General features: G+C 41.4%; 1 long non-coding RNA gene across 1 annotated transcript in view; it reads left to right on the top strand.

Annotated features, from left to right (window-relative positions):
- Window positions 1-6109: 6109 nt before the first annotated feature.
- LOC122939630 overlaps window positions 6110-25211 on the top strand; it is a 29479-nt gene continuing 10377 nt past the window's right edge. Inside the window, exons 1-2 of the long non-coding RNA XR_006390127.1 lie at window positions 6110-6232; window positions 10614-10689. This is a non-coding gene — a long non-coding RNA (uncharacterized LOC122939630). The remainder of the gene's footprint in view (window positions 6233-10613; window positions 10690-25211) is intronic.

Genomic DNA, 25211 nt, shown 5'->3' on the forward strand with positions numbered 1-25211 from the left:
TTGCGACAGGCTGTACCGTCTACCCCTGAGGGAAAAACGAAAACAACATGGCCTAAACGTTTTAGGCCAAAGCTGAGGACTGAAGTGCCACCAACCAGGATGATACCCCCCCCCTCGGGCGTGCTGCTGGGTTATGCATGCCGCTAAGGGAGGATGTGTGCTCATCTTGGTGAAAAGAGACCCTGTGGACGTGCTAGACAGGACACCATGCCACCGAGGTGGCTGACGCGACATTGTCTGAACGCTTCAGACAGACGTGCAACAAGAGACGAGGCAGACAACCTGGACGTACCAGGCATGACCACGTGCCACCGGGGTAGCGGACGTACATTTGACCGACGTTTACAAGCAGACGTGCCACAGGAGACAAATATGACAACCTGGACGTTCCAGGACCACGAGCCACCGGCGTGGCAGACATACTTTGCCTGAACGTTTCAAGCAGACGTGTAACAGGAGATGAGTATGGCCCCTGGACGTTCCAGGCGGGACCCGCTGTCCCGGAGTGACCAACACAACAACACTTGAACGCTTCAAGCAGACGTACCACATGAGATGACAGACACCCTGGACATCCAGGCAGGACACGGAGTGGAGGACGTATTATTGCCTGAACGCTTCAAGCAGACGTACCACGATAACCAAGTGACAACCTGGGGTTCCAGGCAGGACCACATGCCACCGGAGTGGCGGACGCAACGATGCCTGAACGCTTCAAGCAGACGTACCACGATTAACCAAGTGACAACCTGGGGTTCCAGGCAGGACCACATGCCACCGGAGTGGCGGACGCAACGATGCCTGAACGCTTCAAGCAGACGCACCACAATAAACAGGCGACCCACAATTAACAAAGTGACAACCTGGAGTTCAGAGCAGGACCACGTGCCACAGAAGAGACAAATGCAACATAGCTTGAACGCTTCAAGCAGACGGACCACATGTAGACAAGTGACAACCTGGACGTTCCAGAGAGAGACCTGAGTCCCGGGGTGGCCCCTAGAACAGCGCCTGAATGTTTCAAGCAAACGAGCAACGGGAGACGGGTGTGATAACCTGGACGTGCCCAGGGGAACCATATGCCACTGGTGCGGCAGGCATGACCTGGAAGACGTGTGAATGTGCCTGCAGCCAAACCCCCGTGATACATACCAAACCCGTATGGAACTCAGGACGTGCCACCTACTTGTAAGTAAGAAATCTTTGGAATGGCGTGGAGCGTCAAACAACCGAACCGAAGTAGTCACTGTAATGATGATGCATGAAAACAATGTGACATTTTTATTTTTTTTTAAACAGGCCAACTCAGCTTCCCAGCCGGAGCCAAAGACCGTAGGCCGCGCTCAACTCTAGCTTAAGTAAGCACTATGGCCGAACCGGACCGGCACTGGGCCAACTTCTATGACATGATGCAAATGGTGAAAAGGTGGTCCTCACAACTAAATCAGTGTGAAGTGCTCATGTATGATGGTCAGTGAAAACGCCATGTATGGTGGCTATCGTGACGTGCCCATCTGTGCAGGGTGTTCTGCTCATGTGAATGCAGCGGTCAGTATGAGCAGTTGCGTATGGTGGTCAGCAACATGCAGCAATCAGCGGGAAGCTCTTGTGTATGGTGGTCAGCAGGAAGTGCTTGTCTATGGAGTCCAGCATGTGGTGTGACGTGTACACTGGTGTTGGAAGGCCGCTGGGAGCACTATACATTATATATACACAGCTCTACCAGCGTGCACTATACACTATATACAGACGTGGACAAAATTGTTGGTACCCTTTGGTCAATGAAAGAAAAAGTCACAATGGTCACAGAAATAACTTTAATCTGACAAAAGTAATAATAAATTAAAATTCTATAAATGTTAACCAATGAAAGTCAGACATTGTTTTTCAACCATGCTTCAACAGAATTATGTAAAAAAATAAACTCATGAAACAGGCATGGACAAAAATGATGGTACCCCTAGAAAACACAGAACATAATGTGACCAAAGGGACATGTTAATTCAAGGTGTGTCCACTAATTAGCATCACAGGTGTCTACAACCTTGTAATCAGCCATTGGGCCTATATATATGGCTCCAGGTAATCACTGTGTTGTTTGGTGATATGGTGTGTACCACACTCGACATGGACCAGAGGAAGCAAAGGAAAGAGCTGTCTCAAGAGATCAGAAAGAAAATTATAGACAAGCATGTTAAAGGTAAAGGCTATAAGACCATCTCCAAGCAACTAGATGTTCCTGTGAGTACAGTTGCACATATTATTCATAAGTTTAAGATCCATGGGACTGTAGCCAACCTCCCTGGACGTGGCCGCAGGAGGAAAATTGATGACAAATCTAAGAGACGGATAATCCGAATGGTAACAAAAGAGCCTAGAAAGACTTCTAAAGAGATTCAAGGTGAACTTCATGCTCAAGGAACATCAGTGTCAGATCGCACCATCCGTCGTTGTTTGAGCCAAAGTGGACTACATGGGAGACGACCAAGGAGGACACCATTGTTGAAAACGAATCATAAAAAAGCAAGACTGGAATATGCCAAACTACATGTTGACAAGCCACAAAGCTTCTGGGAGAATGTCCTGTGGACAGATGAGACAAAAATCGAAGTTTTTGCCAAGGCACATCAGCTGTATGTTCACAGACGAAAAAATGAAGCATATCAAGAAAAGAACACTGTCCCTACTGTGAAACATGGAGGAGGCTCTGTTATGTTCTGGGGCTGCTTTGCTGCGTCTGGCACAGGGTGTCTTGAATCTGTGCAGGGTACAATGAAATCTCAAGACTATCAAGGAATTCTAGAGAGAAATGTACTAGCCAGTGTCAGAAAGCTTGGTCTCAGTCGCAGGTCATGGGTCTTGCAACAGGACAATGACCCAAAACACACCGCTAAAAACACCCAAGAATGGCTAAGAGGAAAAAATTGGACTATTCTAAAGTGGCCTTCTATGAGCCCTGACCTCAATCCTATTGAGCATCTTTGGAAGGAGCTGAAACATGCAGTCTGGAAAAGGCACCCTTCAAACCGGACACAACTGGAGCAGTTTGCTCATGAGGAGTGGGCCAAAATACCTGCTGAGAGGTGCAGATGTCTCATTGACAGTTACAGGAAGCGTTTGATTGCAGTGATTGCCTCAAAAGGTTGCGCAACAAAATATTAAGTTAGGGGTACCATCATTTTTGTCCATGCCTGTTTCATGAGTTTATTTTTTTACATAATTCTGTTGAAGCATGGTTGAAAAACAATGTCTGACTTTCATTGGTTAACATTTATAGAATTTTAATTTATTATTACTTTTGTCAGATTAAAGTTATTTCTGTGACCATTGTGACTTTTTCTTTCATTGACCAAAGGGTACCAACAATTTTGTCCACGTCTGTATATACACACGGCAGCCTTAACTACATATACTGCCTAGTAATAAAATGTGAAACGTATTTGAATTATATAGGTACAATAATTTTTGTCCAAATAGCAAATTGTCAAATTGTCAAGGGAGAATGGAAGTTTTAAGTCATAATTTTGTCTACAATTTCACACATCATAGATGTTTGAAAGGTAAGACATGTATTTATTTGTTGAAGCGTTCTGACCAGAGCTAGCCAAATTAAGATGCAAACATTGTTTTCAACAGGGACTGTGGAAGTGGCAGGCTTCAAGAAACATGATTAGGAATAATAAACAGGGCCATTTTAACAGAGTACCCTAAGTACACTATTAGCCAGACAAAACATTAGAAGACAGACAAAATACAAGCTGTTACTAAACGCCTGTGGCATGGATTTGTCAGTCAAGATTTGGTTGTTAGTTCAAAGCAATCCCTTCCTTTTGAACGACCTGACCATTCATCAGCCTGATGTGAATAGCAGAATTCAGGAAACATAGACTAAAGTGATCTGTTCCTACTTCACAGCACACATGGAATTGTATAGTCAAGTATTAGGAGGAGCCTTTCTTACATTATATATGTGCATACATTCCATAGTCTCTTTATATGTGGGCTGTACCCTGGCTCTTGTGGGACCACGAATGATAATTGAGGATAAGCGCTCTCATAGATTGTAAGCTCATTCCTATTGTATGTATTGCTCATCAGTATTGTTTTTCTGTAATGTCTGAGTTTGTTTATCAAGTGCTGCAGGATATGTTGGCACTATAGTAATAAAAATTATTTTTATTTTTGTTGTTCAACCGATTTCATAGAGTGTAAGCTCAGATGGTCACAGCTCCTACGTAATGTACCATGCAAATACTGTTCCTTTGTAATTCACTGTCTTTTGTAATTGTTGCAATGTGGTACCCCGATATTGTGTAAAGTGCTCTGCATGCAACTATTACAGAATAGTAATAATAATAAATTAAATAGATGAGAAAAAATAACACTGAAAAAATAAGTTATTAATTTTCTAGCTAAAATTGTTGGTAACTCCTTTAATGCTATACCTGGGTGCCCCCCACAGTATTACTCAAATTGTGATCTTGTCATCTTACAGTGTTATCCCTTATTGACTCTTGCAAACATTTCAAACCGCCGTTTATACTTCGGACTTTATGCATATTTTAGAGCACGAACAATAAAACAAAAGGCTGTTTACAATTACAATCTACTTAGTATTCCGGCTCAAAAATCTTTCTGGGTTGCTTGGCTTTCAATGTTTATTAGTTTGACTTTTCCAAAGTCAAAATACACTTTGAAATGTAGCATGTCATTATGTAATTTGTAGTTACAAAACCCAGGACCATTCTGAAAGAATCTGAGACAGAACAGAGCCCTTCTAGTTAACAGTGTACTTACCTAGCCTATGTTTTTTCTGTAAATCTTACTATCAGCCAGCATAAACATTAAGCCATCCAGAACACTGCCCAGCTCAAAGTCAAGACATCTAAAAATGAACACAGCAAAAGAAAAAAAAACACTTGATTTTGTTTTGTTTTTAATACCTATAACCAGAGGTAGAATATTGCTAAATGCTAAATACCAGGGCAATGACATCTTATCTTTGCTGTGCATAAATGGTAAGTAGATGTGTTAACACTTTGAGTTTTTGCATATGTAAAAAAAAAAATAGAATAGAAAAAAAAAATCGTCCTGTCTAAAATTGGTCCTTTCAAAAATAAAATGAAGCAAACATGCTAAATTAGTTAAAAGGTTCGCTGAGGATCATTGGATACGTTCCCAGTATATCAGAGACTGAAGTTCTGTTTGTGTTTGGGGAAAACAATATGTGTGGATTGAGCACAGAACTTTCTGTGCTGTGGACAATGGTTCTCTTTTGTTCTCCTCAGATGTCATCATTTTTTTGGCTGAAGTGTGAACTGAGAGCACAATGGAAACTTCTATCCCCACATGAAAGTAAAGCAGCTCATGGGGATATTTTTTTTATCTTATTTGCCATTTTTGTTGCTTTTGGCTCTTTGGTCTGCATTTCTTTCATGCCTCGTGTTGCTCAGTCTGAAAGCAGCGATGCTTTTGGAATTGCAATTTTATAAATTTCCTTTTTACTAGCAAAGACGTGCGTAATATATATGTTTTTACTTTTTTTTATTATTAGAATATTATTAATAATATCCAGAATATTGTTAAATAGGAGAAACTCTGACACTTAGAAAAATATATAGTGAAAGATGTGAATACATATATTTCTAGGTACACACACTTACATACACACATAAATAGACAGTCACACAAATTTGTATGTTAACTAGAATTGCTGGCCTTCAGCTACATGCCAAATTTATCTCCATATGGATAAAGGTATGCCCTGGATTCTTCAAAAATATAAATTAGTTTCCTTATACATCAAATTACCTGAGCAAATGGTAACAAAATACAGTTTAATATATTATATATATATATATATAGAGAGAGAGAGAGTCCTCACCATATATATATCTATATACATACAGAATCCTCCTAGGCGCTGATGCTCCTCACTTCTCTTGTCATATGGACATTTGTACAGCAGCTCCTTCTCTTCAGAATATAGTCACAGAAAACTTGATAGTTTCAGAGAATTTTACCCGACTCCTCCTTATATTTCATGTTCACTATAATTTAAACACATTTGCTCTCACATTCTGTAAGATTTCACTACTGAAGACTTCTCAATCTTTTCACATTGGCTTTTCTTTCGTTTTTAATGTCTACCTCTTACAAATGACACACTGCTACATCAAGTGTTGCTAGTCCATAAAATTAACTGCCCTTCTAGAACAGAAACACATTAACAGTAAGTATGTTTTATCATCTTAAGGACATAGCTGATACTGGACTTCAGGAGGCAGCATTTTATTAGCTTTTTTTACTCCGCCTTTCAAAGGCCATAACTTTTCAGGGGGTCTCTGTTGCTATATAATGGCTTTTTTGTGGGACATGATGATTTTGGGATACATATTGTGTAATATTGGTGGAGGCAGTGTGAAAAAACACAGCAATTTTACCATTATTTTTGGGGTTTTGATTTAATGGCATTCACCGTCTGGTATAAATTGAACTAACACTTTATTCTGCTGGACATTACTATTATGATGACATAATGACCAAATGTATATATTTTTATATTATTGCAAAATAAAAACTATTTTTGAAGTTACCATAATTTGCTTTCATGTTGCAATATTCTAAGACCCATAACAATTTTGCTTTCTACCCACGGGGCTCTGTGTGGGCATGCATTTGTTACAAGTTGTAATTTATGTCGATGCTGTTGCCGTTGTTATCACTTTTATTTCATTTTTTGTACGGTAGAATGAATAAAAACTGCAATATGAGTATAGTTTTTTTAAATGATTTTTTTAAAATAATTTTCACCATAAGGGATAAACAATGTTATTATTTGATTGTATTGATTGTTATGGGTGTGGCAATACTATGTATAGTTTTTAAAATTTATTTTATGAAAATAAATGTCTTTATAAGAGAAAAAAAATATTTAGTTCATTTTATATATTTTTATTCCATTTTCTTAAACTTTTCCCCTGTAGGGGACTTGAACATGCATTCATCTAATCACTCAAACAATACACTGCAATACTTCTGTAGTGCAGTTTATTATGTCAGTTATGCAACCCCTTGGCACCCTGAGATCTCGTCGCTTGTGAGGTGGTGATAGGGTCAGAGAGGCAAGCCCTTGGCTGAAGTGTGAACTGAGAGCACAATGGAAACTTCTATCCCCACATGAAAGTAAAGCAGCTCCTGGGGATATTTTTTTATCTTATTTGCCATTTTTGTTGCTTTTGGCTCTTTAGTCTGCATTTCCTTCATGCCTCGTGTTGCTCAGTCTGAAAGCAGCGATGCTTTTGGAATTGCAATTTTATAAATTTCCTTTTTACTAGCAAAGGGTGTTATGGGTGTAGCAATACTATGTATAGGGTAAGAGAGACAAGCCCTTTCCTTTCTCTAACCACTTAGAGGCACCAGTCAGCATTAACTATAGCATTTAAGGGGTTAAACAACTGGAATCAGAATAATCTCTGATCCCAGCCCCAATGCATGTGTGATCAATGCTCTATTCAAATGGTGGACAAAGGAGCCCTGTACTCATAAATGTGAAGGCCCCGATGACTGGACCCCCAGCGACCAGACTCTTATCATCTATCCTGAGGATAGGTAATAGGTAAAAAAAGAAAATACTGACTGGACCATCCATTCAAATACAAATCAGGTTTTAGGAACACTCATATTGTTACTGTTGTTTCCTTCATCAAGTGTTTGGTCATGTATTGAGGGGTTGAGGACTTTCCCTCCCAAAGACACTCATCCTGTTTTTGGTCATTACCATGAATACAATCAGCTGACCCTATTGTGTTGCTTACTTTTCTTCCCTTAGACATCATGAACATGTTATTGAGAATTCTAAAACTGAAAAACAAGTGAGAAAGTTACTTTAAATGGTATAACTGTAGGGACTATGCCACCTAAGGAATTAGAGGGGAAATTTTTTGGGGAGGCCCTGATGGTCTTCATAATGCAGATTTGGACATATTTAGAAAAATACATGGGAATAATCTCTAGAAATTCTGGTGGATCTTATAAAAAGTGATCATTTTCCTGTTGTTAAACTTGCCTCAGGGCAGCCATCTACATTTACTAGACGTCCTGGCAGGGTATTTTCCCAACTGGTAAGAGACCCATGTAGTAAAATAATAGAAATCCTTTTACAGTTCTATTTCTCTATTTTAGATCTGGAATATACAGCATGTGAGTGGCCTCATGATCATGAACACAGTCCTCATTCTTTGACTGAAGGTCGAATGATAGCCCCTGTAGAGTTTTCATAGGTACTGGAGCCCCCCCAAGTCATTTTGCATTACTGCTTGGGATAATGCTTGTCATTGTTTAGGAGCACTGAAGTAAGTTTGAAGGGTTTATGTGCAACGATTAGGTTTCATTGAGAAAACAGAACTGAATAGGTCATACTTTATTGGTTTCACAACCACTGAAAGTTCTTTGCACCTATTTACAAGAGCAGTCTTGCTGTGACCTGTGACAAGTATAACAGTATTATGTCAGCTCAGTTCAGCTATTACAGTCAGTGAACTGGGTCTGATTATAGGGACGCTTGCATTGTCTACTTCCACACATCCAGGATTGGGCACCAATAGGTTTTAAAATAAAGAAACAACTGGCAACTTATTAAAGGGGTTGTCTCACTTCAGCAAATAGCATTTATTATGCAGAGGAAGTGAATACAAGGCACTTACTAATGCATTGTGATTGCCCATATTGCCTCCTTGGCTGGCTGTATTCATTTTTCCGTCACTTTACACACTGCTCGTTTCCTTAGTTACGACCACCCTGCAATCCAGCAGTGGTGGCAATGCTTGCACACGGTAGGAAAAAGTATTAGCTTATGTGCGCTTCCACGATCTCGGCCACCAGAGATGCCAACGCTTTTCTCTATAGTGTTCAAGTACAACCACCGCTGATGGACTGCAGGGTGGTCGTAACCATGGAAACAAGCACAGTATAAAGTGATAGTAAAATGAATTAAGCCAGCAAAGGAAGCAATATGGATAATAACGATACCTTATATTAACTTCCTCTACATGATAAATGGCACTTGCTGAAGTGAGACAACCCCTTTAAGTAAATTGGAACCCAGCTGCTGGCATACAGAATACTTGTTTTTACACTACTACTGAGTCTATATATGGGTGCACAATGTATATTAGAATACTGCCCAGTCATTCAAAGGGCTGTTCAGCTTTCAAACCCTTGTGAGCAGCCCCCTCCTCACCAATGGACCTGTGGAGGGAAGCAGACCTGCTCTCCGCTGCATGGTTCCAGCTCATTTGGTTTGACGCGCTACAGTTTCCTGCGTGTCAGCCTCTGAAGCAGTAGTTTGCTGCTACCACAAATGAATGCTGTTTGGGGGAGACGTCACCTTTGCAGCCAGTCATTGGTTGTAGCAGCATATGTGACAATGTTTGAATTATGATTTACATTTGTCTTTCCACAAAACACAATGATCACTTACATGATAGGTGATGAATGGTTTATCACTGGGGGCTCCATCGCTGGGATCCCTACCAATCACAAGAAGTGGCTCCTGAGTATCCTGTTCATTATCACCCACATAGCCAAGGCAATAAAAGGCTTGACTAGAGGAGCAGGAGCACTTGGCTGCTTCACTATCTCCAATAGAGTTTGGAACAGTGGAACAGTAGTGTGACCAACAGTTTGGCCCAGCTTTACTAATCCTAAAGATAGTGTAAGCTTAGACAGACTGTCTAGACCTTGACCAGTTTTATCACAGGGCTTCAAGCTGGTGAAGGGGTAGATATTTTTCCCTGACTTGATACTAGTTATCGGTTGTCTTACTTTGAGACAGATTTTTATGCCAAATTGGAGCACAATTTTTGTGAAGAATAACATGTTTAGGCCCTGCCCCTTTATACAAAGCTCCACCCCTTTCACAATAAGCCATGCCCAATTGTTGAGCATGTCAAGGGTAAAATGTAGAAACTCTAGATGTGCCAAATTTGCCAAATTGAGGGCAGACCCTATAGTAAATCTGGGCCTTTGTGCATGGGTGAGGCAGGACATTTCAATAGGTAATAAATGCTTGGTGGGAAAAGCCCGTTAAGGGCTAATGCTAATGTATTTTTTTCACATTCCGTTCCGGTTTTTTTGCGGCCCATATGTGGAAACATTCACTTCAATGATGCCTAAAAAAAAACAGAAATGACTTCATGAGCATTCAGTGTCAGTATGTTCTCACAACCATTCCGCAAAAAAATAGAACGGACAAGGATAGGACTGTTCTATTAGGGGCCGGACCTCCCGTTTCACAAAATGCGGAATGCACACGGCCGGCATCTGTGTTTTGCGGATCAACCAACGGTCATGTGCATGAGCCCTAAATATACTAATTAGAATAATTGTAATCAGTTATAAAAAGCAATATTTTTAGATCATATATTTTGCTTTATAAGATGGACTTTATTTTGCAAATAAACCAAATAGGGCAATTCACTTGGGGCCTGGATTTTAACATCGTATTGTTACTTATTGTCAGGGAAGCGATTATTAATACAATTGGACCGGGGAAGTGAATATAGCACTCCTAGTGCTGGCTTTACTCACCGTTCCCTGGTCTTATTTTTCAGGTGCCAAGCTGTGCTGTGTCCTAGCAGCATATAGTGCTGGATCTCCCGAGTGGTGGCACCATCCACGGCAGGAGAGGTGAGTTGTTTTATATTTTCTCTGATCTGAGTTCTGATGAAGATTGGGTATCTGATATGAGGTCTGATGAAGATTGAGGTTCTGATATGAGGTCTGATGAAGATTGGGGTTCTGATCTGAGGTCTGACGAAGATTGGGGTTCTGATCTGAGGTCTGACGAAGATTCAGGTTCTGATCTGAGGTAGAGGAAAAAAAAAAATTTCCCTATGTTCCTCCTCTAAAACTTAGGTATGTCTTATAGTCAGGTGTATCTTCTTTTGTGAAAAATACAGTATATTTCTTTATACTTTAAATATATATATTCCTAAAAACAGTGCCTGTTTCTTATCAATATTGTATGAAGTCAATCAGACTTCACCACCACAGCACCTCATGCTGGTTGATGAAGTGAACTCTGCATCTATCATTCATCACTCTCTCATCACTCTATCGTGTTGAAGCAATTACATACAGGAACAGCTCATGTACAGCATGCTGAACTCCGTAGGTAGAAATTACCATAATATGATTTTACATAATTCTGACAACTTTATGTTCCGCTGAGCACTGGAAACACATATTAAAATGCTTAAAAAATGTTCCTATTAAAGTATGTACTGATAAATTCATATTTATCAATGAATTCAAACAATCACACATTGATGGCCTATCTTGAGAATAGGCCATTGCTTGTAAAATCCTAGACGACTCCTTTAAATATTTAGATTAGATTTATTTGCTGTTAATCTTTTTATTGAATTTTTCAAAATAAAGATTTTGGGATTATTCATCATCTAAAACGGTTCAGACACCTGCTGCTTAGCACAGTATTTTCTACAATTGTGAATTATAAAACAGCTAATTATGTTCATTTTTAGTAAATTCATAGTAATTCATACACTTTCATTTGTGCTTTACACTGAAATAGACAAAAAATTAATAAAACTAAATAAAATATATTGGCAATTCTTGATATGGAATTAGGCCTCATGCAGAATCTGTATAGACATCATACCGAGTCATCCGCCGTACTACACAGCAGTAGGCTCTTCTTGCTGCCATATGGTGCCTTTATTGATGCCATATCACATAGATATCCACCCGAGAAGCAATGCTTCAGAATAACTCTGCAATAGACGCCTCTCATGGAAAATGTATGTTTCTGCCCAGGTCTTTACCTATAATCTTCTGTTGGTCTCACATTACTTCTAGATACAACTTGTGGGTTTCTATTTAACCATAACAGGGCAATGGCCGTGGAACCCTACATTTATGTAGTTAGATAAATACATACTGTATATTGATACTATATGCAAATAATTGTGATAAATAATTACTGCAAATTATCATTTTACCAATAATACCTAATCAATGCAATATTTGTATAACTGCTGGCTGAAGAGTCCCTACTGAATATATAAAAAAACTAAAAACCTACAAAAAAAGTGCTGTGCCAGACAGAGACAGAATATACACATCTTTATATATTAAATATTTAAAATATGTACAGACATTGTCAATCAATGCATATTTAAAATGTGGGCTATCACGTTAAAAGTCAAACTTAGAGGGGTTGTCCTATGAATATTCTACATTTTTCAAACTAGCACCTGGATCTGAATGCTTTTGTAATTGCATGTAATTAAAATTCAGTATAGCCACTGAGTTATTCACTAAAATCTATCGGTATAGCGCCACCTTCTGTGTGTTATTTTACTCATCTCTCTGTCCACCTCACTGAGGTGGTTGCACATGCTCAGTTCTATCTTTCAACTGCCACCCGCCATATCTACTGTTAGAAGCTTTGACAGTTACAGGGATAGAGATGCAGCAGAAAGGACACTTTACCCTGAGCTGGCATCTTAAAATAAAACTAGTAGAGCCCCTGGAGCAATGAATAGAGCTTGGCATTCGTGTAAAATATAGGGCTGGTTCTAGCTTTGATAGAAAGAGATTGTTGTGTACTATATGATGCCTGATTTTCATTTTTTACATTAATATTAGGATAACCCCTTTAAAGATGTTGGGGTATACAATGTGTGCAAATAATTGGTAATGAGGCTCTATATAACTTACTAATATACAGTGTAGTATTTAAAGGGAACTTGTCATGTGGATATTTGATTATAATCTAACTAATTATATACAATCATTAACTACTAAAAAGTACCTTAGATGTATTCACTTACTGGTGTGACAGATGGTTACCTCATAATATACACACAAAGATGCCGCATGCCATATGCTAATGAGCTGATTCTAGTCCAGCGTGATGTCATTGAGTCCAGCGTATATTTAATTCAGAGCTATAGCCACTCCCCTGCCCACCTGCGGCTAATTCATATGGAAACAAACTGTCATTCAGCAGCAGGTGGGCGGGGAGAGTCAGGAGCTCATAAATATTCATGACCATCATTATCAGCTGGAGCTTTTCAATACAAGATGTTGGCAGATTGACTGGGTCAATTAAAGAAAGTGACCCAGTATTTTGCTAAGCGAATCAGTCACTTATTTATGTTGCCCTTAGTTAGGACACCATAAAACTGGTGACAGGTTCCCGTTAAAATCTTAGTGCCATTAACTACTACTAGGACGCGCTGCCCGGTTGTCCTCCAGGCCTTCTCCAAGGACAGACAGACCTGCACACTCCCCTCCTGAGATGGCCAGTAATGGAGGGGCACATGAATCAACCCCATCCATTAGCGTCTCCCTTCGTAACACACTGTACCTCCACTAGTTTCCTGGTGCACAGATGATATTTTATAGAATACTTTCATATGTGCTTGTTCAGCAGAAAACTATCACATGCAGCGTGAGTTATAATAGAAGACACAGGTGGACATGGTTATTAGTGTTGGGTGTGAATATTCAAATTGCAAATATCGCCACTTCGAGAATTCACGATGATGTAGAATATAGTGATATATATTCGTATTTGTGAATATTCTAGATTTTTTTTCATCAGTAACCTCCCTTCTTGCTTGTGGGCCAATGAGAAGGCTGCAATGTCTTTGTCTGAGCTTAGCAACATCCCTAGCAACCAATAGGAAGGTTTCCTACCCCTTACTATATAAGAACCTCCCCAGCAGCCATTTTCTGTGGTTTTATGGAGTTCTGAGAGAGACAGCAGTGTTATTGCTCTGCTCTGTGCTTTGCTGAGTCATTAACTTAGATAGTTAGTTAGCTTATATATATATATATATATATATATATATATATGGCCGAATGCACACGAACGTGGAACACGGACGTGAGCGGTCCGCGGTATCCCGGCCTGGCATCCTGCTGACAGCAGGAGTGCACGGCGTCATTGGTTGCTATGACGCTGTGCGCTTCATGTCGTCACTGCACTACAGTAATACAAACGTATAGATCATACAAGTGTATTACTGTAGTGCAGTGGCAGCACGAAGCGCATGGCGTCATAGCAACTAATGCTGTCAGCAGGATGCCAGGCCGGGATACCACGGACTGCTCACGTCCGCGTGCATTCGGCCTAATACAGATAGTTAGTGGGAGATAGTCAGTGTAGGTTATATCCTGATATAGTGTAGCTGATAGGTTCCAGTGCAGGGTGTTAGGTAGTGTGATAGGAATTACTGTTTCTCTTCTGTCCATACATACATGCTACAGACATAGTGCTGTGATGTCACAAGTTCACAACAATACTTAGTGCACCAATCAGTAACCTGCTAAAATGTGAAGTTGCACGTATTGCGCATCATTAATTGCCGATTTGCACAATCGCGAATATATTGGAGCACTCTATCTGCATATAAAGCTATTGTAATGTTCTGCTGTGCCAACTATTTTCTCCAGTCTCAGGAAACTTCTAGCAGCTTGAAAAATGTAACAGTAACCCACGCCTGTATTGCGCGCAATACGCACATATTACATTGGTGATTTTCGCAATCAAGAAAATAATCGCTAATTCTCGAATATATGCCGAATATTTGCAAAGTATTGCGAATTCGAATATTGCCCCTGCCGCTCATCGATAATAGTTATGTCACGTGCTCCTCCATCAACAGCCATTAACACAATGGAAGTAGAAGGGTTGTCTTTGGAGAAGACCTGGATGACAAACAGGCAGTGCTTTAGAGTGCTAGATTATGGCACAGATATTCTAAACCCTATATATTAATAGGTTACATATACCCCCTTATCCACTATTTTGAACAGCAGGGCAGATTTACTAATACTGGATAGGATTTTCATTTAAACTAGACAGTCTAAAGATCTGCCAAACTTATCAAAGTGGCTGATGCTGGATGATAAATCTGATGCATCTTTGGACACTTCTGCCTACTGCGTGGTTTACATTGCCCCAAAATACTGGCGCACAGTCTTGTCTCTTAAGTAAAGGGAACCCGTCATCAACTTTATGCTGACCTCTCTGAGGGCAGCATAAAATAGTGACAGAAATGCTGATGTCAGCGGTTTGTCACTCGTGAGCTAAAAGTAAGAGGTTGCTGAGAACCAGCATCATAATCATTGCAGCCCAGACCTTGAAAAGAAGAGTCCTGAGAAGAGTCCTGGTTATCCATAATCTCCTGCTGTCTCACCCATCTGCTGATGATTGGCAGTTCTCTCCTAGAGAGAAAGGGGGAAAACTAGGTAGAAGACTGTCAGTCATCAGCAGGTGGGCGGGAGAGCAGGAATTCATGAATAACCAGGACTCTTCTCAGGTCGCCGTGACTCTTTTCCAAGCCCAGTCTGCAATGATTGTGATGTTGGTTCTCGGCAACCACTTACTTTTAACTTTTAAATGACAGACCGCTGAAATCAACTCATCTGTCTGTACTTTATACTGCTGTTAGTATGGGCGGCATGAAGTCAATGACAGGTTCCCTTTAAAGGGGTTGTGTAGTTTTATGGTATTGATGACTTATCCTCAGGATGACTTATCCTCAGGATCCTCAGAGTTCGACTGATGTCACTCCTGATAATTAGCTGCTTGAAGGGCCAGCGGCACACATGTGAGCGCTGAGTTCTCTTCAATGTTTACTTTGAACGCTGTCTACATTGGGGGGGGGGGGGGTGGAGCAGTGTAATTACAGCTTCTTCTCCTATTCAAGTGAATGGGATGAAAAGCTGTATGGGATGAACCGCTACAATGTAGACAGTGTGCAGGTAAACATTGAAGAGGAGGCAGCGCTCGCACAAGCGCTACTGCCCCTTCAAACAGCTGATTGGTGGTGGTGCACTGAGGGGTGTGGCCACCACTGAAAACATGAGGAGATGAGGTGCACTAAGTGGCTAGGCTCCACCCCTCTGGGCATTTAAAGCCCTCAGTGGCATAAAAAATGAAAATATTTTTAAAAGTATCATTTTAATCCCCAGGATCATCCCCACCAGTCAGTACGCATGGTTTAATTGGGTTGATGCTTTTTCAGGTTTGCAATTTATCCTGTTAAACTTTTCCCAACTGAATTGTGTGCAAATCAACTTTGAAATGGAAAAAGTATTTAAATCCATACTGTGTGTGGTCAACTTATTTCGTTTTCATATACATTTACACAACAGGGTTACTTATGTGAAACTGGTGTTTTTTAACCAGTTTTGCATTTATTCCTTGGGCAATCTGCAAAGGCCACTTACCACATCCTGTACTGTACTGATAGGTGGTCAATTACCAACATGTCTAAGAGCTGTTGTTCTAACTCCAGCTGTGACCTGTTAATAACAAACTTACCCACAGGACGCTCTTGCCATATGGCGGTTGGCCACTCATTGCCATAATATGCATTACAAAACACATTCCTGTCAACAGCATTTGGGCATAGGTCATAGGATTTAATACTGGGCTTTAATGATTTCTTTCTTCACATGACTTGTAAGATCCTATGCACATATGTTAAGGACGTTTAATGTAAATATCTTGGTTTCTAAGATATTTGTAAAGATATATTATTAGTAAAATGTAATTACTAGATTAACTAAACTTCACTATGCTTACTCATTGCCCTTCGCTAAAATGATAAAAACTAAGAGGGAATTTTATCATTCCCCCTACACCATGGGTTTGGTGTAAAAAAAAAGTTGCAAAACCCAGTTTTGCGACTTTTTAAATGCCATTGCAACTAGATTTATTGCAACTGGCAATTTTATGTCTCCCATACCCTCTATACCTTCTTCATTATTGCCGGACTGCCATAGAATATTTTAAAAGGATATGGACTCCTGGACTCCTTTGAGGGCAAATTTTGTATTTATTACATTGTAATCATTTTGAGCTAAAAATCGGTTTTTTTAGTCTCTTTAAAATCAAAAACAAAAAAAGAAACGTATCCCCTTTCTCGTTACAGCAGCAGAGCATGTTTTTACACTGTGTCCTGTCAGGGAACTCAGCTGAAGGCTCATGTGAAGTCTTATATCTGATCTCCTGATAGGTCCTAAACACTCATTATAGCTTAAAGCGGTTGTCTGCTTTTTACTATTGATGACCTATCCTCAGGATAGGCCATCAATATCAGATTGGCAGGTGTCTGACTCCCTGCACCCCCGCTGATCAGCTGTTTGAAGAGAAGGCAGCTCTCGTACAAGTTCTGCTTTCTCTGCTATATTTTCCTGCTTGCTGCAACAATTGGTGTCCCCAAACATGGTGTCCCCATTCACTTCTAGTGATGATATTCATGATATTCGTTATATTCTACATTCTTTTTTTTTGTACTCGAAAATCGGCAATGTAATGATCGTGTAATATGTGAATATTACGCGATCAATACAGGCGTGGGTCAAAAACGAAAATATAGCACTATAGAATATAGTGCTATATATTAGTTTTTTTGAATATAAGTAATTTTTTTCCATCTGAAGTCATGATTACTCCCTGCTTAAGTTGCTTGTGGGCCAATGACTCATTGGCCGACAAGCAAGAAGCAGGGAGGAATCATGTGTTCAGATGGAAAAAATGACGAATATTCTAAAAACTAATATATAGCACTATATTCTATAGTGCAGTGATGGCGAACCTTTTAGAGACCAAGTGCCCAAACTGCAACCAAAAACCCACTTAATTATTGCAAAGTGCTAACCTCTGCGATTTTACTTAAATACAATATAGTATATCGTCCATGTACTTTTTCATTTAGCTAAAATAGCCTGCCTAGAGTCAGTGCGCTGTCTGTGCTGTTCATAGTGCGCCCTGCGCACTACAGGAAAAGTCTAAGGCATATTGGTACGCCGTAGACTTTGTACAGGGTGCGGGTGCCCACTGAGAGGGCTCTGAGTGCCGCCTCTGGCACCGGTGCCATAGGTTCGCCACCACTGCTATAGTGCTATATATTCGTTTTTGACCCACGCCTGTATTAATCGCGTAATATTTGCATATTACGTGATTATTACCTTGCCGATTTTCAAGTAAAAAAAGTGAAATATAACGAATATCATGAATATGACCCTGCCGCTCATCACTAGTCTCTACCAGCTTTGCACATCTAGAGGCTGAAATTTTTGCCCATTCTTCTTTACTAAATAGCTTAAGCTCAGTCTGATTGTATGGAGAGCATCTGTGAACAGCAATTTTCAAGTCTTGCCACAGATTCTCAATGGGATTTAGGTTTGGACTGTGACTGGGTCATTCTAACACATGAATATGCTTTAATCTAAACCATTCCATTGTAGCTCTGGCTGTGTGTTTAGGGTTATTGTCCTGCTAGAAGGTGAACCTGCGCCCAAGTCTCAAGTCTTTTGCGGCTTCTACCAGGTTTTCCTCCAGGATTTCCCTGTATTTAGCTGCCACCACCATGTTCCACTGTCAGGATGGTTTGTTCAGAGTGTTTTGCATTTAGACCAAAAAGTTCTACTTTGGTCTCATCTGACCACAGCTCCTTTTTCCACGTTTGCTGTGTCCCAAACATGGCTTGCGACAAACTGCAAATGGGATTTCTTATAGCTTTCGAAAATGTCTTTCTTCTTGCTACTCTTTCATAAAGGTCATATTTGTGAAATACACAACTAATAGTTGTCCTGTGGACAGATTCTACCTACCAGCTCTGTAGCTCCTCCAGAGTGACCATGGGCCTCTTGGCTGCTTCTCTAATTAGTGCTCTCCTTGCCTCTTCTTTTTTCTGAAGATGCCATGCTCTGGATGCAGTTACTTCAGCAACCGGGCACACACACAGGATGTGCATTTCCTTACTGCACCAAACTTGAACTATTTTGTTGTGAATGGAGCTTACCTATATTTTCTCCCTGGACTCTTTCTGGTGGGTCACAAAGCCACAAAAACATGTCCACATTATCTAGTCTATGTGGTATATTTTCCCACCCTGGTACATATTGCGGCACCACCCCTTTATAATTGCAGCTGACCAAAACACCTATGCACATCTGTATCACCTCAGTGCCCCACAACAAGACTTACATATGCATAAATAACAGCAATACATTCCTAAAACCAAAAATGGAGGGGCTTTTACAGAGATTGCATGAGTTTATTTGCAGTTGCAGGCCGCTTTACACACCTAACACCCTGCTCTAAAAGCCAGGACTGGAGAGGACTACAGCCTCTAAGTGGTTTTAGAGAAGGTTCCCCTTCTCAGCCACTCGTAATGAGAATTGTGGGGTGCCAAGGGTTGCAATAGCAGCCAAAGGACTAACAATTGTGTGTGCTTTGTATGGATGAATTTGGCAGAGCCTAATAGGTAGTCTGTCAGGTTTACAGTTATAGACATAATAAGCTGCAATACTTAAAGGAAATGTAACTGCTAGTTAAAATGAGATCGCAACACATTTTTTCTAATCTGTTTTCATTTTCTGATTACAAATTTTTTCATTCTATTTCCTGAACAAGATTATGGGGGCAGCCATCTTGCTGTTCTCAGCAGTATTTAGAAAGCATTAAGAAAATTGCTTTATGGCAGCTCCATGGGCCATAGACCAATGGACAAAAGGGGACCCTATTGATTTCTATGGGAGAGTCTTCTAGGCATGTTCTGTGACCTGTGCAGAGGTCACTGTACAAGGAAAGATTAGATAAGCTTTGACAATCACCTACTGTGAATGGTAGATCATGTCTTATCTATACACAAAGGTGATATCTCCTCATCATTACAGGCAGGATTAGAATGACAGATAAGCAGGTAACTGCATTAAAGTGATCTGTACAGACCAGGAAGTGGCACCTGTTATTAGGCTTAGTGGCCAGTGTAAAAACTGCAGGATTTTATGGTTTTTGCTTAAATACATATAGTAACATGGAAAATAAAAAATGACATCATCAAAAATATGTTAAACATAAAAACATGCTTTAAACAATAGTGGTGCCATTTATCACACCGGTGTAAAGTAGAACTGGCTTAGTTGCTTATAGCAATCAATCAAATTACACCTTTCATTGAATACTTTTTTTTGTTTATTAAAAGAATTGTCATGTCCTAAACCTACCTATATATACCTCACTCAATCAATCCATCCACACACAACAGATATTCAATAGCATATTGTTTTTATGCGTGGTACTTTATGTGCAGTTTTTTATACAAATCATGTGATGGAGTTGGTGGGCTAGTCGAATGGGGTCACATGCTTAGTCATGTGACGTCTCCATGTGACTTCTGGCTCGTGTTTTGTTAATCTCATGTGAGCGATCATGTGATATTACGGGGCGGGGTTTGGATTACTTCCCTAATACCAATGTTCAGTTTGCGGAGGTGCACACCTTTCATATATCTCAGAGTGACTACATAGTATATTGTCTCTGTGTGTGGTATTCTATGTGCAGTTTTTTATACATGTCATGTGATGGAGTTGGAGGGCTGGTCAGACAGGGTCACATGCTTAGTCATGTGACGTCTCCATGTGACTTCTGGCTCATATTTTGTTTTCCCTTACATCCTAACCAGCAGCACAGATGGGGTATTCTAACCCCCGCAAACTGGTAAGACCGATGGAATTTTATTGAATAATAAATTAAAAACCACACCCACATAACCCCTATAAAGGAGGAGATCACCCTCAGCCCCTTGTGTTTTTTCTGTCCTTCCCGACAGTAGGACTGATGGTGATTCCCTTCTGGGAATCCCTGCCGATGCGGTTCCTTCGTCCTCACGGTGTGCTCTGGGGAGTTCAGTTCGGGGCGTGGGTCTCTACTTCTCTGAGTTTCAGCGTCCCTTACCTCTATTGGCTCTGCGGCGCTGGTATTGCTGGCAGAGGTGGCGTTGCCCGTGTGACGCCAATTCCGCCTGTGTCCTCCAGTCTGATAATTCTGTTAGCAGCCTGGACCAAGAGGGTATTAGGTCTCTTAACTTGCTTTGTAGGGGAATTTTCTTAAGATCTTGCAAGGCCGCTTTTTGGCTCCTCTCCCTTTATGGCGGAGCTTATTTCTGGTGCCAAGGCAGTCTATTTTAACCTCCCTTGGCAGTTTCTGGGCCTCTGAGTGCAGTAGGTGGATTTTGCTGTTTCTTGAGATTCTTAGCTTTCTAGTGCCTGCTATTTGTGCTAGACTATTTGGCCTCCAGTGTTCCCATTAGAGTGTACTTTCGTCTATCTCGGGTATAATTGGATCTGGATTAATCTCAATTTTTATAGTAGAAATTTCTTTTTTCTCATTTCTTTTTTCTCCTCCTAGTATGTCTACTGGCAACAGGTCTGCCGAATGTAAAATGGCCTCTAGAAAGACCTCGGCCAAAAGAAAGCACTTAATGTGCTATGATTGTGGCACTCCCTTGGAAGATTCATATGAGTTTTCAAGATGCCTGAGCTGTAGGGCAAAACTGCAGCCTCCAACCCAGGAGCCTACTGTACAGGATATGTACATTTCGGTGAGGAATTATGTAACCTCAAGTATGTCAGCTATGATTGCTACTGTGGAGGATCTCAAGCTGTCCCTTACCCACAAGAGAGCTAGACCCGTGTCCCCTCCAAAGGCCATGGACACGTCAGGGTATCCTGACACCATCAGAGAGGAATCTACATCCTCTTCATCAGAAGAAGAAGATGCGTTTTCTTACTTTTTTCCGCTGGAAAGAACTCAGCGTTTGCTGACCAGGGGACTAGGATTAGGACAGGGGGAAGCCTCAACTTTTGCCTCTAGGGGGCCTAGGGTCTTCAAGGCAGATGATACCCTTCTTTCCATGATGAAAACGGAATGGAAGAAGCCTGAGAAGGGTCTGAATTTAACCAAAAGGTTCAAGACAATGTTTCCTATCCGTGAGGACCAATTATCCTCCTGGGGGCCTGTCCCCAAGGTCGACATGGCTATAGCCAAGATGTCTAAAGGAACCGTAGTTCCTTCTGAGCATGGATCAAGCTTGCAGGACCCTATGGATAGGAAGGCCGAGTGTGCCTCATATTCAGCAACTTCGGCCACGGTTTCAGTGGCGATATCCTCCTCGGAAGTGGCTAGTTTCCTTTAATCCCGTCTAAGCCAAATCCAGACGGACATATACCAGGGGCTCTGTAGGTCTGACATATTGGCATCTTTTAAGATGGCCAATTTAGCTATGGATTTTTTGTGTGACGCTGCCCGACCTCTATGGTTGAAACCATGGAAGGCGGATACATCATCTAAACACAGCCTGTGCGCCCTTCCATTTGAACCCGGCAAAATATTTGGCCCAGAGCTTGACCGTATTATAGAGGGACTGTCGGACATGAAAGGCAAGTCCCTTCGCCAGCAGTCCTTTCGTGGTCGGGGCAGGCGCTTTGGGAGCAGATCCGCTCCCCAGTCAATACCTCAAAGAGATTGGGGTAATCAGCGCCGGGGCGCAAAATGCTCCAGAGGCTCCAAGGACAAAATATTGCTCTGACTTTGGGCCTCCACGAGGCTCCGGGATTCCAGCCGGTGTGACCCTGCCTTTTGCTCATCCTGCCCCCCTCTTGTCTGTAGGCGGCCGCCTACACCACTTTCTAGACACCTGGTCTCAACATCTCCAGGATCCCTGGGTTTTGAGAATAATTTTTGATGGTTATTTAATCAAACTCGAATCCATTCCTCAAGACAAATTTATGAAGACAAGAGTACTTCCTCCTATCAAGCAAAGGGCGCTAGAATCTTACATCCTGGAGTATATTCAGAAAGGGGCCTTAGAGGAAGTTCCTCTACCGGAACAAGGGGCATGTATCTACTCCCCAGTATTCCTGGTAATAAAGGTGACAGGAGACTGGAGGATGATTATAGATCTGAGATTTTTGAATCAGTACGTAAAGCGTAAACATTTTCTCATGGAAACCATCCAATCTGTGGTGAACATCTTAGCGCAATGAGATTACCTGGCTACCCTGGATTTAAAGGATGTGTATCTCCATATTCCCATCCATCCTGCTTCCAGGAAATATTTAAGGATCACGGTACAAGTAGGAGGGATTTTAAAACATCTTCAGTTTGTAGCCCTCCCGTTTGGTATTTTTTTGGCCCCCACACACATTTACCAAGGATGTGGTGGCAGTAGTTGCCGCTCTAAGACTTCGGGGGCTAAGCATTGTACCTTATCTGGACGACTGGCTCCTCAAAGCACCGTCTTAAGCGATCCTATCCCAACATCTGCTGCTAGCTGTATATGTTAAAGGAGATATTAATTATTGATATTTATGCAAATCTCAATAATTAATATTCATAAATAGGCGTGAGTCGTCCAGTGATGACTCCGCCTATTTATGCCTAAAATAAACAAAACTACTCTCTAGCTAATTAGCTAATTGTCTAACTAACTAACTACCTCTGTTGCCTATACACTCCACTGAACTAAACTACGTGCGACTTACTGCTACTACTACGGCGACGACCACTAATGACCATACACTGTACGATGAATAATAAAGTATTTATTATACAATACAATAATACAAGTCTAATTATAAGCTATATCTATATATATTTATAGATCAATGGTTATAAATATATATACATATACACGCACACACCACAGTACAGCAATAACACTACAGTAAACACAATACAAACCTAACTACACTACACAATTCCCAATTCCACTCCACACACTATCTCTACATTACACTTACATCCATTCAAATATCAGCAACCCACCTGCCTGCTGCAGGGGTTACAGGGTCCACAGGGGGGGCTGCTGGGAATGCAGGGGTTAAAGGGATCAGGGCAGCAAGTAATGCAGGGGTTACTGCAGTGCAGGGACTGCAGTACTAAAAAGGTTACAGGGGTCTGGGGCAGCAGGGGTTCTCTGGACTCAGCCCCCTCAACCTCTCTTCTGAGCGCTGCCAGCCTCTTCCTCCGGTCTGGGCTGGTCAGGTATGTGCAGGACTGTATGGGGTTAGCGCAGCTCCATCATTGCTAGTGCTGGCTGCGCTCTGTCCTCTTAGTGGGGGGGGGGGGGCGGTCTTCAGAGAGCAGTGCAGCACATCACTGCCTGCGCTCTCCTTCTTGCAGGGGGTGCAGGGGGTAGACTCCTGAGCGCAGCGAAGCGCTCTCCTTTAGGGAGGCGGGTAGGGGTTCTCGAGTCCCGAGCGCAGTGCCGCTGGGGTATTTAAACCCTGCGCTGCTCACTCCCGTTTTCCATGCATGCCTGCGGCCAGGTTCACTTGGGCTGGCGCGGTGATATGACATGACCGCACCAGCCGGCGCTCCCAGGCGGGGGGATCCTTTGATCCTTCCGCCTGTGGAGATATCGCATATCCCTGGCGCTGTAATTACAGCACCAGAGGTAAGCGGCACACAGGGGCATGGGAACTCTTTGTTCCCATGTCCCTGTTAGGCATACCATCTCTGGCACTGCCGGAGATGGTGACGAAGGGCAGAGGATCTTTATTGATCCTCTGTCCTTTGAAGTGTCCGAAACTGGACATAATTCGGCCAGCATTTTAACTATATATATATTTATAGATGCTTGGGGCACATCTATATATATATATATATATATATATATTTATACCTACATAGATATAAAACTGGGGGACCATATATATATATATATATACAAAACTGGGGGTATGAATGGGCAGCAATAACCCCACCCACACATATTATATACATAGAGATGTATGCTGACAAGGGGGCATACATACATCTCTATGCATACACATACTTGGGCCCATACTGGCCATACAGGGCCAATATACAGTATATGTATATATGAAAAGGCATATATACATATATTAATCATAATAATCCTTCCCTCTACAGTATCCTTCCTCCATCAGCTGGGATGGATAATCAATTGGAGCAAATCCAATTTTCTCCCAGCAACCTCAGTGAAGTTTCTCGGCTTTTTAGTCGATTCGGTCAGGATGACTTTTCACCTCACTCCCGAGAGAAAATCTCGGGTCAGAGAATCTGCACAGTTCCTTTCGGTCTCCCAAAGGGTAATTTTTCACCGTCTTATGTGGATGTTGGGACTTATGTCCGCAACCGCAGATGCAGTTCCTTGGGCACTTTGCCATCTATGTCCTCTTCAAGCAGAGGTTCTTGTCAAATGGAGTCACTCCCTGTCTTATCCTACCCGATCTTCTCTCAGATGGTGGTCTCACGGCAAGTCTCTGATCCAACCCTCTTGGATCATACTTACTACCAACGCATCTTTGAATCTGACAGTACAGGGTTCTTGTCTTCTCTGGAGAGGTTGTTA

Source organism: Bufo gargarizans, chromosome 5, assembly GCF_014858855.1.
Source record: "Bufo gargarizans isolate SCDJY-AF-19 chromosome 5, ASM1485885v1, whole genome shotgun sequence".
NCBI lineage: Eukaryota > Metazoa > Chordata > Amphibia > Anura > Bufonidae > Bufo > Bufo gargarizans.